At 43.5% G+C, this 15,388-nt stretch overlaps 1 long non-coding RNA gene across 1 annotated transcript; it reads right to left on the bottom strand.

The window, feature by feature from the left end:
• Positions 1 to 6,593: 6,593 nt before the first annotated feature.
• Positions 6,594 to 13,587, bottom strand: LOC146178850 (uncharacterized). Its single transcript, XR_014700887.1, has 3 exons — positions 13,503 to 13,587; positions 10,746 to 10,895; positions 6,594 to 6,910 (listed from the first exon to the last, which is right to left on the bottom strand). It is a non-coding gene; the product is annotated as an uncharacterized LOC146178850 (long non-coding RNA).
• Positions 13,588 to 15,388: the final 1,801 nt, after the last annotated feature.

The raw sequence follows: 15,388 nt of genomic DNA, 5'->3' as shown, positions 1-15,388 counted from the left end.
ACTATTCACAGCTTGCTTAGAGGATGTATTCAGAGACTTAGAATGGGAGCAGTTAGGGATAAGGGTAGATGGAGAATACCTCAGTAATCTGCGATTTGCTGATGACATTGCCTTGCTAAGCAACACGGGGGATGAACTGATGATTGATGACCTAGACAGGAAAAGTAGAAAGGTAGGCTTTAAAATCAATATGCAGAAGACTAAGATAATGTTCAACAGTCTCGGGAAGGAACAGCAGTTTACATTAGGTAGCGAAGTACTGGAAGTAGTAGGCGAATATGTCTACTTAGGACAGGTAGTAACCGCAGATCCGAACCATGAAAAGGAAATAACGAAAAGAATAAGATTGGGATGGAGCACATTTGGCAAGCACTCGCAGATTATGACTAGCAGCTTACCGGTATCGCTCAAGAGGAACGTATACAACAGTTGCATCTTACCTGTACTCACCTATGGGGTTGAAACGTGGAGGCTAACCAAGAGGGTTCTACTTAAGGTGAGGACAACCCAGAGGGCTATGGAACGAAAAATGGTAGGGGCAACATTAAGAGATAGGAAGCGTGCAGAGTGGGTCAGAGAAATAACTCAAGTTACCGATATTCTAGTGGAAATTAAGAGGAAGAAATTGGCATGGGCAGGACATGTAGTGCGAAGAGAGTATAACCGATGGTCGCTTAGGGTAACAAACTGGATTCCAAGGGAAGGAAATCGTAGCAGGGGGGGCAGAAAATTAGGTGGGCGGATGAGGTTAAGAAGTTCGCAGGGGTCAAGTGGATGCAGCTAGCACAGAACCGGGTTAATTGGAGAAATATGGGAGAGGCCTTCGCCCTGCAGTGGGTATAGTCAGGCTGATGATGATGATGATGACATGCCTGTTACACTTATTCATGTCTAAAAACTCTACTCCGACGACCTCCGGCGCTGCATGGTTATACACACACACAAAAAAAACAATACACACACAAGAGAATTAAACCAAGATGTTGACACAGATGATGCGCTCGCTACCAACTGCCTGCTTTTGTGGTACGAAGAAGAAGAAGAAGTGCCGGAGGTTGTCGGAGTCGTATAGCCAAATAGCCCGCTCACAAGTACTACTAAAAACTATATCCGCAGTTTTGCAATTAATGTAAGTGGTATTTGTGGGTTGCCCCTCTGAGAACATATATCTCGATGGATAGGAAAGACAACAAGATTAAGTTGCAGTTCTATACTTACCAAGGGCTCTTACATGTAGTAAAAAAAGCCTAGTAAGATATTTAGGTAGGTGCCTGGCTGTGATGAGCTATAGCCAACAGGGGACAACACTTCAATTATCGTTTCACACTGGCGTTCATAAAGCATTATAGGCTCTATTTTCTGACTAATAGCTGATGACATGCAATTTTTATGCTGTAGACATGGCTCATATCAGTGTTGTCATCAATGCTCACTGCATTTGCATCTGGATCTTCTGCATCTGGAAGTTAAGGCGTTAATTTGGCTTGACTATCACGAGAAATCACTTACCAGCTGGGATTGTTTCACAGAAGAAATCAAGAAGTGCTTTGGCAACGGATCCGCGAAAAAGAAACGTGCAGAGTAAACGTTGCTACAGCGAGCTCAGGTACCTGGCCATCGAAGACATTGTGAAGTTGTGCAAGATCGTAAACCCACGGATGTCCGAGGAAGACAAAGTGGGACACTTACTCAAAGGGATCGCTAAAGACGTATACATATTCTTAATAATCAAAGAGAGTTCGAACTTCACTGGTGACGTTATCGGACACTGGTGCACTTTCGAAAGCTTGAAGTTGCGTCGTATCACAACAAAATTTGGGCGACTGGCCAACGTCACATCCGTCGCGAGCGTTCATGTAAGCGTCCGATATAGGCCAGTTGTGGCAACACCTGCAGTTTTTTTTTCTGTCACGATATCATCAAAAACAGCATTTGATAAAAAAGCCTTCGTCACAGGTCACATCGATAAATCCGCACACGACACTTTCACATCACGACCCATAATGCGCATAGTCGTTTTATGGCATATTTTGCGGCTTCCTTGGTATTTCAAGGCGGGAGGGCTGACGCCTGTGCATACATAAAAAGGTCTAGACCGTGCAATGTTAAAATGTGCGCAACTAAAACCACACTCAACCCCACCTAGATATGTGTCAAAAATGGTAGAAGAACAAGATTTTTATCGGAATAACGTATTTTTCTTAGTCATCCCAGAAATTTTGTCGCTTCAGTTCCATCGCTTTTGTTGATTCCGATGGATTTTATTTAAGATGATTTGAAGCCTTTAATCACAGTGCATTTCAGTTGACCTTGAAGACTGTGGGATGTTGAGCCAATTACTATTTTTCGTGCTTGTGACTAAGCCCAGCCACGACAGCGGCTTAGCGCTGTTGAAGCCCGCTGTGTAGTCAGCACACTGCACGGAAATTCCAAACAAGATCGGGGCGGCTGCCAGTGATTTCGGGTGGACACTACGTGAGTACATCTGTTTTTTCCGGCCCATCGCTCGCTTTTTTTTTGCGTGCTCCTATTCGGACCGCACTGTGCGTTTCATGATTGCGGCACGAGTGCCTTGGCTTACATTTAAAATTTTACGAAACAAGCTTTCTCAAGCACGCATATATAGATAGATATAGTTACTGAAGATGTTCAGCGTTTCATTAGGTCTTCTCGCGAGAGAATTCGTCCAGCCAACTTTGATAGGGCACTGAAATTAGAATATTTATCGACTGGCGGTCGAATCCTAGACCACGATTAAAAAGGCACAGATCTGTTACCATTAGTCCACAATCAGCATGCGGCTTTAGCGCTTTCCGAAGCGATATTCGGGAATATTCATCTAGAAATACTGCAGCCACTTGCAAGTGCTGAGCCTAAAATGAGCATATTCGCTGTTTATGGGCCGTATTTCAGAATTTGTGGGCTTTGAACTGCGCTGGCAAAAACTGTGACATCCCTGTTCTTTGACAGTAGATGCGAAGTTGTACCGAAATTTCACTAGATGCGTCAACTTCTTAAATATGATCTTCTAATCTTATCGGCGACACTGGATTCCAAGAAGGAAGGGGTGGCATAGATATTCTCATTGAATGTCTTCTTTCCTATGCTCGCATTTGACATCAATTAGAACCTGCTGTATTCTTCTTTTTCATCTCCGTATTTACGAACCCGACACTCATACAAGGTGTTCCCTATCAGCACGCTCAACATTTGCCATTAAGTGTGATTCACTTGCCACCCAAGTGAAACTGGATGGCAAAGAAGGATGCATAAAAAGGCAGCCACTCATACTTATAGACAGGGTAATAGGCATAGCGCAATTCTTAGTGTAATTGCTTTTCCAATGACCTCGTATAACTCTTCGTCAGGGTATGATGTATGAGACAATGCTGTAACGACGCAATTAAAACAATGTTCAGTAATAAAGTAGTGACTTCTCCAGAAACCACCCACAACGATAAGGCATAGGCAATAATTAGGAGCAAGCTTAATCTTAGGCATTATTAGTAGGCGTGCGTACGCATTGTCCCACTTGTTCCTTCTCGGATGATGCTTCTATCATACCTGATTTTTTTGTGTGTTTATAAGCTGCTGAAATACATGAGAGCCTTATATTCGACACTTGGTTCCAAGGAGGGAGGGGTGGCATTCACATATACGCATTGAATGTTGTCTCTCCTATGCCCGCATTTCACGTTAATTAGAACCTGCTCTATTCTTCCTTTTCATCGCCGTATTTACGAGCCCTACACTCATAAGGGGTGTTACCTATCAGTCCGTCCAACATTTGCCATTCAGTGTTGCTCTTGCCACAAAGAAGGTTGCATAAAAAGGGAACAACTCACCCTTATACAGGTGTAGCGAAATATTTAGCGGAAGTACTTGTACAATGACCTCGTGTTTAGCAGCTTACGATGTATGACACAAAGCCATAACTGGGGAATATAAAACAATCTTCAATAATAAATTCGTGATGCCTTCAGAAACCATTGATAGCAAGAAGGTGTACGTAATAACAAGCATGATTTGGCTCGGGCATTAAGAATAGACGTTATACTGTGCGCACGCATTGTCCCACTTGTTGCTTCTCGGATGATACATTGATCATACCTGATTCTTTGCGTATTTATAAGCGGCGTTGACACTTCAGCTGGATATCAGTGCACTTAACAACAGACGTAGCTTCAGACGTCATTTACTAGTGTCGGCAGCTTCTTGGCGACGCAGACACTCAGGGTTGGCGTCTTTCACTTAGCGGACAACATTTGTCCTGATTTGGCGATCTTCAATACCTCGCTGACGTTCCAGCTCGGCTTCGTCCGCAAACTTACGGCGCTCCGCTTCCGCTTCTAAGGTTCGTACCTGGGCATCCTGGCTTCGGTTAACTGTCCAGGTTCCTAATATCGAGTTTTGTTTGGTCTCTGAATCTTTCTGATGAAATCTTCCTGGCCGGCAAGCGCGTCAGCACGAGAAGCTAGCTGCCACGAATGTTGATCACGATAACACACATTCCCAAAGCTACCACAATATTAGTCCTATCTGCTACAATGATAGACTACGTCGCCGCTCTAGAATCATCCAGAGAGTACATTACGTCTTCAAACTCACCGATACACAAGATTATGCGTCCATACCGCACTCGCCTCACATCGCAATCTCAATTTGCTAATCAGCCAGTTGCAACTGGCTGATTAGCAAATTGAGATTGCGATGTGAGGCGAGTGCGGTATGGACGCAAAATCTTAATATATAAGGGCATGACCATGGTCATGCCCTTAGTACGCTGCGAAACTACTTCGAATACGTAAAAAATACCTGGTGTTAGCTGAATAAGAATGTGATCAAAAATTTACTTGTGTAGATATGAAATTAATTCATGTGAAGTAAACTTCCGGTATTGCTTAAAGGAGACACTTGTTTCCTTCAGCTCTAATCTCGCTCTCAAGTGACGTCTAACTTGAGTAACAGTGTATGCTGCTTCAAACCCCCGCAGGGGCAGCTTGTGTAAACTAGGTGTTGGTGCTTGGCGCCACCACGGATTCTGAGCCCACATACTGAAGCCGTCATCTGTACCGTGGCGAAAGATTGAGGGGTGGAGGGAAGAAACCTTGAACGGTGGCGGTCGAGGCCGTGGTCTATTCTCGGCCGGTGGGCTCCTCGCCTGTCCACCAGGCGAGGGGCTCCGGGACATTCCTCTGCGTATAAGGGTGAACCAGAGGCGACATATATTAAGACCCTTTAGACTATCCATACTGCATGGAAAAACTGCCTTTAAAAAAACCTGATCGATCTCCGAAAAAGAGTCGCACCAAAGTGACATAAAAAATCACGGCACCAACTGAGAACTTCCCAAAGTTTCTTGTCCTGCGCTCTACAACACAGTCAAAACCTGTAAATGAACTGTCAGTTTTTCTGATTGCCAACTTGCTGAAGGCCATCACTGGGGCTAACTATAAAGCGAAAAAACTAGGATCTGGTGACCTTCTAATAGAGGTATCAGACAAAAGCCGGTCTGAAAAACCCCTCATAATACATTTGCTCACCTTGACGTTCAAGTATCACCCCACCGCAGTCTTAATAGCTACCAGGGAGTGGTTTCTGAGCGAGACCTCCTAAATGAAACAGAATCAGATTTCCTTGAGGGACTATAGAACCAAAGTGTAACGGCAGTTCGAAGAACAACAATCAGGCGATAGAATGAGGAAATAAAAACGAAACATATTGTTCTCACTTTCAACCGGAGCACACTTCCTGAATTCATCAATGTGGAATTCATCCAATGCAAAGTTAGCCCGTACATACTAAGCCCCCACAGGTGCTTCAAGTGTCAGCGGTACGGGCATGGTAGCCAGATATGCCGAGGACGCCTTACCTGTGCAAAATGCAGCGCACATGACCGTACAACCATTATCCACTAACAGCTGCAAAGAAAATGTGGAAACAGGTTCAAAAGTTCACCGGCGATTGTATCCCATTTACTTTTCCAATCTTGACGACACCCGGAACGCAATCAACACTCGATGAACAGGCGAACATTTTGGGAGAACATATCTCTAAAGTTTCGAGCTCTTCAAACTATACAGACAAATTTTAAAAACACAAGGAAATAACGGAGAAATAAAAACTTTCCTTTCGTGCAGGCACAAATGAAGAATACAGCAGGCCAATTACATTACAAGAACTATATACAGTTTATCCCGTGGTAAAAAAAACAGCACCAGGCCCAGACAACATACATTATGCTATGCTTGCGCACCTCTCTGAAGCTGCCAGAGATGCCCTGGTAAAATATTTTAATAAAATTTGGTAAACTAAAATAACTTGAGGCGTGAAAAAAGCAGTAATAGTACCGATTTTGAAACCCAGAAAGGCCCCCCTACGAAACCGGCCAGTTATTTACTAATAGCCCTAAACAATCGCAAAATCTTTTGAAAGTATAACAAACATCCGACTCACTTTTCTTCTCCAGTCCCGAAAACTACTAGATATACATCATTGCGGGTTTAAAAAGCCATCTTCTACAACTGATAACCTGATCCGCCTTGAAAACAGTCAGGGAAGCGTTCATTCACAAACAGCATTGTATGGGGGTCTCCTTAGACCTGGAGAAGGCCTACGATACAAGGTGGAGGTTTGGCATCCTGCTTTACCTAGCCGAGCTAGGTATCCGCGGCAGAATACTAAGCTGCTTTAGTGACTTCCTAACCAACCGTACATTCAAAGTCCGCTTAGGCGCAACTTTTTCAACTAACTTCGTGCAGGAAAACGGCGTTCCCCAGGGCTTTGTCTTAAGCAGAACCATCTTCATAATTAAGATACATTCCTTAGCAAAAATAATCCCAAGGTCCATAATGTGTTCTCTTTATGTACACGACGTCCAAATAGCATACACGTCGTCCAACTTGTAAATCTGCGAGAGGCAAATACAAATCACTATGGATTAAGCTCTCTCCACAAAAACAAAAACACTAGCCGTTTTCTTTTCGCTAAGACGAGGATTGCAAATCAATCCTACACTTCACCTGAACCAGAATCTAATAGCCATTAAACAAGAAGGTAAATTTTTAGGTGTTACCTTTGACAAAAAACTAACCTTTCTCCCACACGTAAACAACTTAACGAAAAAAGCATCCCAAGTCCTCAATGTGATGAACTACTCTCAAGAAAACGCTGGGGGTCCGATAGGGCATGTCTTTTACATATTTACTGTTCTCTAATACGCTCTAAGTTAGACTATGGCTCAATAGTATATACGGCTCGGCCAGGCCATCCTACATAAAGCGGCTAGATCCGGTTCATAATCTTGGTTTACATTTATCATCCGGTGCTTATAGAACATCTCCAATACCTAGCCTTTATGTGAAAACTAATTACCCTGCAATAAAAGATCGAAGAACTGCACTAACGTGTACAGACGTCCTCAAAATTCGTTCTATGCCTAACATCTCTTACTCTATCGTCACGAAATGCCCTTTCCAAATACTCTTCAGCAACAAGCATCAAGCAAATAAACCTTTACTCCTGCGCTTTGAAGAAAAATTCCGAGACCTGGACATACTGAATGAAACAATGTATTGCACCAAGACACGAACCACTCCCTCTGTGGTATACTCTCCCCGCTGTTTCTGACCTCACGCCAACACAATTTCAAAAATGTACACTCCACATGAACACATATAGCAAGAAATATCGGCACTGACAAAAATATACGAATTACAATGCATTTTACACAGATGGTTCAAAAACGAGAGACTATGTTGGAAGTGCATCAGTACAAGATGAAACAGAAGCAATAACAAGATTACCTCCTTATACATCAGTGTTCACTCCAGACTGTTACGCTGCTTGTACTGCAGTACAGAAAATAAGAAATCAAAACATCGAATATAGCATTGTCTACACTGACTCTTTAAGCGTTCTCACAGCACTAAACTCTAAAAATGCAATTGAACCCCTAATTGGCAACATGATACACAACATAGTGCAGATAACGTGGCGAAAACAATATAAAATTCTGCTGGGTCTCCAGTCATGCAGCGATCAGGGGAAATGAAAGAGCAGATATATGCGCTGCACAGGCCAAATACATGAATATAAAGCATGAGAGCATATCACACAGGGATTGCATAAAATTGGCACGCAGCAAACTAAGAGCTAGGTGGCAAACTGCTTGGGCAAATGAAACAAACAACAAGTTGTATTCTATAAAGCCCTTTTTAGGGGAATGGAAATCATGCCGACACCAAGAACGTTTTATCGAAGTTATTTTATGTCGTCTACGCATAGGAAACACACACATTACATATAATTTCCTCTTGACAAAAAAGACAATTCGGCGTGTGAAATGTGCAGTGAGGAACTCACTATCAACGACATTTTAATCTCGTGCCCACAACTTGAACATCGTGGGAAAGCATAGTTTACAGTATTTTATAACAAACATATTCCATTTCACCCTGCATTGCTTTTAGACGAATAATCATTCGTCGATTTTTCTCTTGTGTGTGCATTCCATGCCTTGTCAGATGGAGGGGAGGGCGCACTGGGTGCAGCCCTCCTCTAAGGGCACAGACCTCAACCAACAACCATAATCATGCTACGGCAACCCCGGTTAAGGCTCCCCACACCATAGGGTGTGTGTGTGTGTGGGGGGGGGGGGGTTGTTTTTTCGGAGCGGGCGTTATCCTAGCCAAGGGGCTCATGCAATCTGGAATCGCTCCGTCGGGCGGGTTCGCTGTGACAATGCACCGCCCACGCAACGCCACGGCGGATCGAAGCTTGGCGCGAGCAAGACTCCTAATAGCAGACTTCTATTCTTCGATTTTCTTCTTTGAATATGATCATTAGGTGTTCCCATTCTTCATAAAATTTCTTTGCGCCAAGGTGCCGTACTTCTCGCTGAAGGTGGAACCAAAGCTCCTTTTTGATCTTCCTTAAGATGCTCAAGGTTTTAATATCAGTATTATAACTCCAAGCACCTGACGTAACAACTCTTTTAACCTTGTGTTTTGCCCAGCATAGCCGCAGCTTCTTTCGCGCTATTAAACCCCATATAGCTAACTATATTTTTGTATATATATTGTTACGTAGTAGTCATGTTTCGATGGTGTGAGCAAGTTTTAAATTTCCTTATTCATCACTGCAGTTTTATAATTCCAAAAATTAAGATAAGCACTTTGAGCTCTTTGACCACATCACCAATATATGCAATGGCTCCATTATAAATTCAATACCTCAAAACAGACCCAACTTGTCTACTTTATGACCTATAGTAAGTTAATCCGATTTGGGCAGCAAAATTCTATAGAAACTCGCCATATTACACACGAGCAATGCGGAAAACCCTTTACCTAAACGGTAAAGGGTTTTTCAGACCTTGCGCTAGTTGCCGACCCCAGTTCGGAATGAGGAAGCAGCGATTACGCTAAAACAGCATTCTTGCAGAATGGTACAATCAGATTGCTGATTTTGAAATTGATTCCCCTCTACCAGTGCTACAGGGACCTGCACCATCTCTTCCCTTCATTACCACTTCAACCCCCAAACGTGTACAAGGCAATTAGCATTGCAAAGTTGATCCTCATTTTTAGACCAAAATATGACTAAAATATAAGATAGCCTTCGATGTCAGCATAAGAATAAGGTATAAATCCAAATAAAGGTGGCAGCTCCTTTTTTTTTTTTTTGCAGTGCCTGCAATAGACAAAAATCACGCGATAAAACTCGTCTTCCCTTGAGACTTTGCTATACGTCATTGAAAGCAAAGCAGCACATGTTCTCCAGACAGCCGTTAAGGGAAAAATGAAAACTTGGGGATGAAAGATTGTCACACAGTCCTCTAGCCAACGGCTATCAGGCGCGAACCGTGGAGGCACAGGGGCCGCTTTACGCTAGTACTTTACCTCAGAGCTACACTTAGACAACAAAATGTGTTAGGCCGGTCTGCCATGTACATTTACCGTGTCGGTGCTTTAATATATCAGAAGAAATTCCAGGAGTGCGAAGAACATACAAAATATATAAATATTAGCAGCAAAAACGCAAGGTAAGAATCAAAGGGAACAAAAGTACGATATAATGCATATGAAAACTCAAACCGCGACATGGCGCGTAATCATAAAGCAATATTTACCAATTAGGCTAATAAATAATGCGTATAAGCAATGATAGGAAGAAGGATAGCGCAACGAAAGTAAGTCATACGGACATTCAAACACTGTGAAAGATGTCCTTCGACGCGGCGCTGGCTCGAAGGCATAGACTCGATGCGGTAAGGGCCATGCACCCGGCGCCTGAACTTCGGCTATAAGCGCCCCGCAGAAGAACAACGCACAGCCTCTTCCGCTGCCTGTCTCAAAACGACTGTCTTTTGTGCTAGCATTATTCTGGTTCACGGCACTCTTGGTCGGCCTACTTGAGTACTCACAAAGAGGTTGGTGCGGTGGTTCTTTGACGGGGAGAGAGTAGGTTGCCAGGCACCCCACGTCTTGAGCGCTCTTGTAGGCAGTGGGGTGTTGTAAGAGGAGGATAAATAAGTTTTCTCCGCTTCGTCGCGGATGAAATTCCAAACCACAGATCCCACCCAGTAATCAAATGAACTATCAAACGCACGCCGACCACTGCGGCCCATGGTCTTGGAAACAAAAGAGCACCACGTGCCGACAACAAACAGGCATTTTTTGATGCAGTAACAGCAATGCGGCTAGCAATAATACTCGCTAATGAATCTAGGTCGTCCGACTCACCAGCAAGGTCACAGGCGAATGTGCGCCCACGCTAGGGCAGGGGATAAGCTCCGAGACCGGACAGGGTGAGCAGGCGGAAAAATTACCGCGAGTCGAAAGGGGATGCGTCCGCTCGGGTTGAGTTTCAAAGGCCGAAGAGTCCTGACGCTCCTGCGTGTGCAGTACAAGGCCAGGGGTGACTCTTATTTTGCCTGGACTGTCGCCATCTTTTGATAGTTAATGTTAACGTTATCTATACTAGCAGAAGCGTGTGATAGCTAGCCTTACTATCGCAGAGGGCAAGCTGACTTTAATGGGTACGATGGGAGATCGTACCCCACTGCAGGTGATGTCTGTCATACGCTTAAACATTGGCCATGCCCATGCCACTTTCGTATCTTCAAGAACAGTGAATGTTCCTCTAGATCATACATTTTAGCTGGTTATACTCAGACAGCGAGAGCGATGGGGAAACTCTCTGTTGAGGCTGGGGCGCGGTATAGGAAACAGTTAAGCCTCAGGCTGCCAGTTGGATGCAAAGAAGTCCAGGTTCCTTTGTCTATGGCTTTCAAAAAGATATTGGGAAATCGGCTCATAGTGCGATCTCTACTTCCTGAGTCATCAGACACGAGAGGCATGTTTCATACAACCTTTGTAATCTTGGGACGAAATCTAAAGGTATTTGGCAACATGCTTACTTGGGAGCTACAGAGATGAATAGGGTTCTAAGATTGCCTTTCAGCTAATTTTTTATAATTAACTAGGAATGACGAAAATGTCCCCACGCAACTGCAAGCGCCTCCATTTAACGCCGTTAAAGTTACCAGATTTGCCGGGCTAGTTGGTTCATAATGAAATAATGCGCTTCTAAGTGTCGTATGTGTTTCTTCCTGTTGTCCTACGTTTTTGCGCAGTTACAACAATTTCGGTAAGGTTACACCCTCACAAATCAATACATTTGCAAATAAAAGGCAAGCGTGCCAACTTTCAAGATATCTTTTCACGATGTATAATATTTATTAAAAAGGATCAAACACGCGATATTTTCTTCATCTTTTGCGTGCTTACACTTTCAGCCAAATGAACAATAATAACTGGGAGCATACTCAGTGATCAATTAATTGCCATCTTCATGCATTCACGCCAATGCCTTGCATATGTGCTCGGAGCATACTCAAATTATTTGTGCAGACTTTGTTCAGCGGTTATTTTATATGTATTCGTAACAAGTCGACACTTTTCAGGCGTGTTACGCCAATTATGACATGCTGGCATTCATTTCCTAGGTATTGATATCTTCGGTATTGTTTAGATTGAATGATTTCAATGCTAGAACGATGATAGCTTAAAAAAACATGAATATTTTTCGCTTAGAAGCATATGTATTATGAAACATATTAATGTACTATATTGGTTATAAAAGACAATTTGCGAAAGCTTAACGTTATAGTATTTTGCTTTTATATTCACAGTCTAACTTAATATATATATATATATATATATATATATATATATATATATATATATATATATATATATATATATATATATATATATATATATATATATGGTCGCAGCTTGTTGCTGCTTGATACGAATTTTCACCCGGTTAGTATATGACAGACGCTTGTAGTGTGAAACAAAACACAACATAACTGCTTACATAAGAGCATCGTTTGAAACTTTCATGAAGCACTGTTATTACAGGGCGCGCTGTTCGACAACACTTGCTTGCTCTATACAACTGTTGCACGTTCATTAGATTAGTAATTTGTCTAGCAATATTTCCGCTCTGTTTTAAGCAGGTCCATCATACATAATACACTGCATGCGAATTGTACAAAAACGACAGAGTGCAAATAGCAAGCGAACGTATCTTTGCTTAACATTCAGATTTCGTGAATTTATTTGCAGAAGAGGTCTGCATTCCTGGCTGCAATCACAGGTGTTTCCTTCAGGTCTAATCTGCGGACAAACGGCTGAGTCGAAGCGTAGCCGACAGTGCCAGCAAAGCCCCTAGCCCTAGTATAATGTTCATGGAAAGGTGTATCTTCTCCGACAAGAGACCTCCAAGCAAAGGAGACCTGTTCAAGTGCCGCTTCTGTGCGTACACTTCTTCGAACTTCACAGACCTTAACAGACACATGGTGAATCACACGGAAGAAAGCACAGTTATCGGTTCAGAGTTTCCAATGTTGTTTGCGTGTGAGCCCAGTTGTGAAAGTCGTATGCTAAGTCTTGAAGCAGGACGAACATATACAGCTGAGGGGCACCCATTTCCCACTCATGAGTTTAACACTCAAACTTTGCAAACAAGCAAGGTTGTCAGCGAGAGTCGTCGCAGAGATGACATGCTTTCTAGTGCATCTGCGCAGTCATCGCATTGTACCGACAGCGAGCTCACGCACACTGGCGAAAGACATTTCAAATGTGATATTCGCCCATATGCAGCTTCTAGATCGGGAGACCTAACTCTGCACAAGCGTACGCATACTGGCGAGGAGCCCTACAAATGTGACTTGTGCCCTTATACAACAGCCTGGCCAGATGATTTAAATCAAGCCGAGCGTATCCACGCTGGCGAACGACCTTACAAATGTGACATTTGCTCATATGCAGCTGCTAGTATGGGAGATTTAACTCAGCACATTCGCACGCATACTGGTGAGAAGGCCTACAAATGGGACATGCTCCCTTATGCAGCTGCTAGTTCGGGAGATATAGCTAAGCACAAGCGCATGCATACAGCTAAGAAACCTTATAAATGTGAAATGTTACCTTTTGCATCTGCAGAGTCACCACATTTAACCGGTCACAAGCTCACGCACACTGGCGAACGACCTTACAAATGTGACATTTGCCCTTATGCAGCTGCTAGTTCGGGAGATCTAACTCAGCACATGCGCACGCATACTGGTGAGAAGGCCTACAAATGTGACATGCGCCCTTATGCAGCTGCTAGTTCGGGAGATATAGCTCAACACAAGCGCATGCATACAGCTAAGAAGCCTTTTAAAAGTGAAATGTTACCTTTTGCATCTGCAGAGTCACCACATTTAACCGGTCACAAGCTCACGCACACTGGGGAACGACCTTACAAATGTGACATTTGCCCTTATGCAGCTGCTAGTTCGGGAGATCTAACTCAGCACATGCGCACGCGTACTGGTGAGAAGGCCTACAAATGTGACATGCGCCCTTATGCAGCTGCTAGTTCGAGAGATATAGCTCAACACAAGCGCATGCATACAGCTAAGAAACCTTTTAAAAGTGAAATGTTACCTTTTGCATCTGCAGAGTCACCACATTTAACCGGTCACAAGCTCACGCACACTGGCGAACGACCTTACAAATGTGACATTTGCCCTTATGCAGCTGCTAGTTCGGGAGATCTAACTCAGCACATGCGCACGCATACTGGTGAGAAGGCCTACAAATGGGACATGCTCCCTTATGCAGCTGCTAGTTCGGGAGATATAGCTCAACACAAGCGCATGCATACAGCTAAGAAGCCTTTTAAAAGTGAAATGTTACCTTTTGCATCTGCAGAGTCACCACATTTAACCGGTCACAAGCTCACGCACACTGGCGAACGACCTTACAAATGTGACATTTGCCCTTATGCAGCTGCTAGTTCGGGAGATCTAACTCAGCACATGCGCACGCATGCTGGTGAGAAGGCCTACAAATGGGACATGCTCCCTTATGCAGCTGCTAGTTCGGGAGATATAGCTAAACACAAGCGCACGCATACAGCTAAGAAACCTTATAAATGTGAAATGTTACCTTTTGCATCTGCAGAGTCACCACATTTAACCGGTCACAAGCTCACGCACACTGGCGAACGACCTTACAAATGTGACATTTGCCCTTATGCAGATAGCGAGTCACCACATATAATTGAGCACAAGCGCAGGCATACAGGCGAGAAGCCGTACAAATGTGACCTGTGCTCTTACACAGCTGCCAGACAACGCGATTTAAATCGACACAAGCTCACGCACATTGGCGAACGACCTTACAAATGTGATATTTGCCCATATGCAGCTTCTAGATCGGGACATCTAACTATGCACAAGCGTACGCATACTGGCGAGAAGCCTTACAAATGCGACATGTGTGCTTATGCAGCTGCTACTTCCGCAGCTTTAACTCTCCACAAACGCACGCATACTGGCGAGAAGCCTTTCAAATGCGACATGTGTCCGTATGCAGCTGCTATTTCCTCAAATTTAACTAGACACAAGCGCACTCACGCTGGTGAGAAACCTTAAAGATTCGACATGTGTTCTCATGCAGCTGTTTTGTCTTTACATTTAGCTCTGCACGAGCGCGCGCACACTAGCCAGAAACATTACAAATTCAGCATGTATCCTTATGCATCTGTGCTCTCTTCGCTTTTAGCTCTGCTTAAACCCACGGACACGGGTTAGAAACCTCACAAATTCGACATTTATCCTTTTGCAGCTTTTGGCTCTCCACATTTAGCTCAGCATAAGTGCGCGTACTGGGGCTTAGAACATTATAAATGCCATTTTAGTGCTTCCCAGGCTGTGTAATTAACTCCACAAAAGTGGTGAAAATAACTGTTTTAACCGCTTAAATTTTCAGTCAATATTCAGCAATATTATTACTCCATTTTATACCTGATTGCGGCTTTAGAT

This window comes from Amblyomma maculatum, chromosome 9, assembly GCF_055883805.1.
Source record: "Amblyomma maculatum isolate TAMU_Amacu chromosome 9, ASM5588380v1, whole genome shotgun sequence".
In the NCBI taxonomy this organism is placed as follows: domain Eukaryota; kingdom Metazoa; phylum Arthropoda; class Arachnida; order Ixodida; family Ixodidae; genus Amblyomma; species Amblyomma maculatum.
Note: the sequence above shows the minus strand (reverse complement) of the source record. Positions and strands in the feature narration are given on the sequence as shown.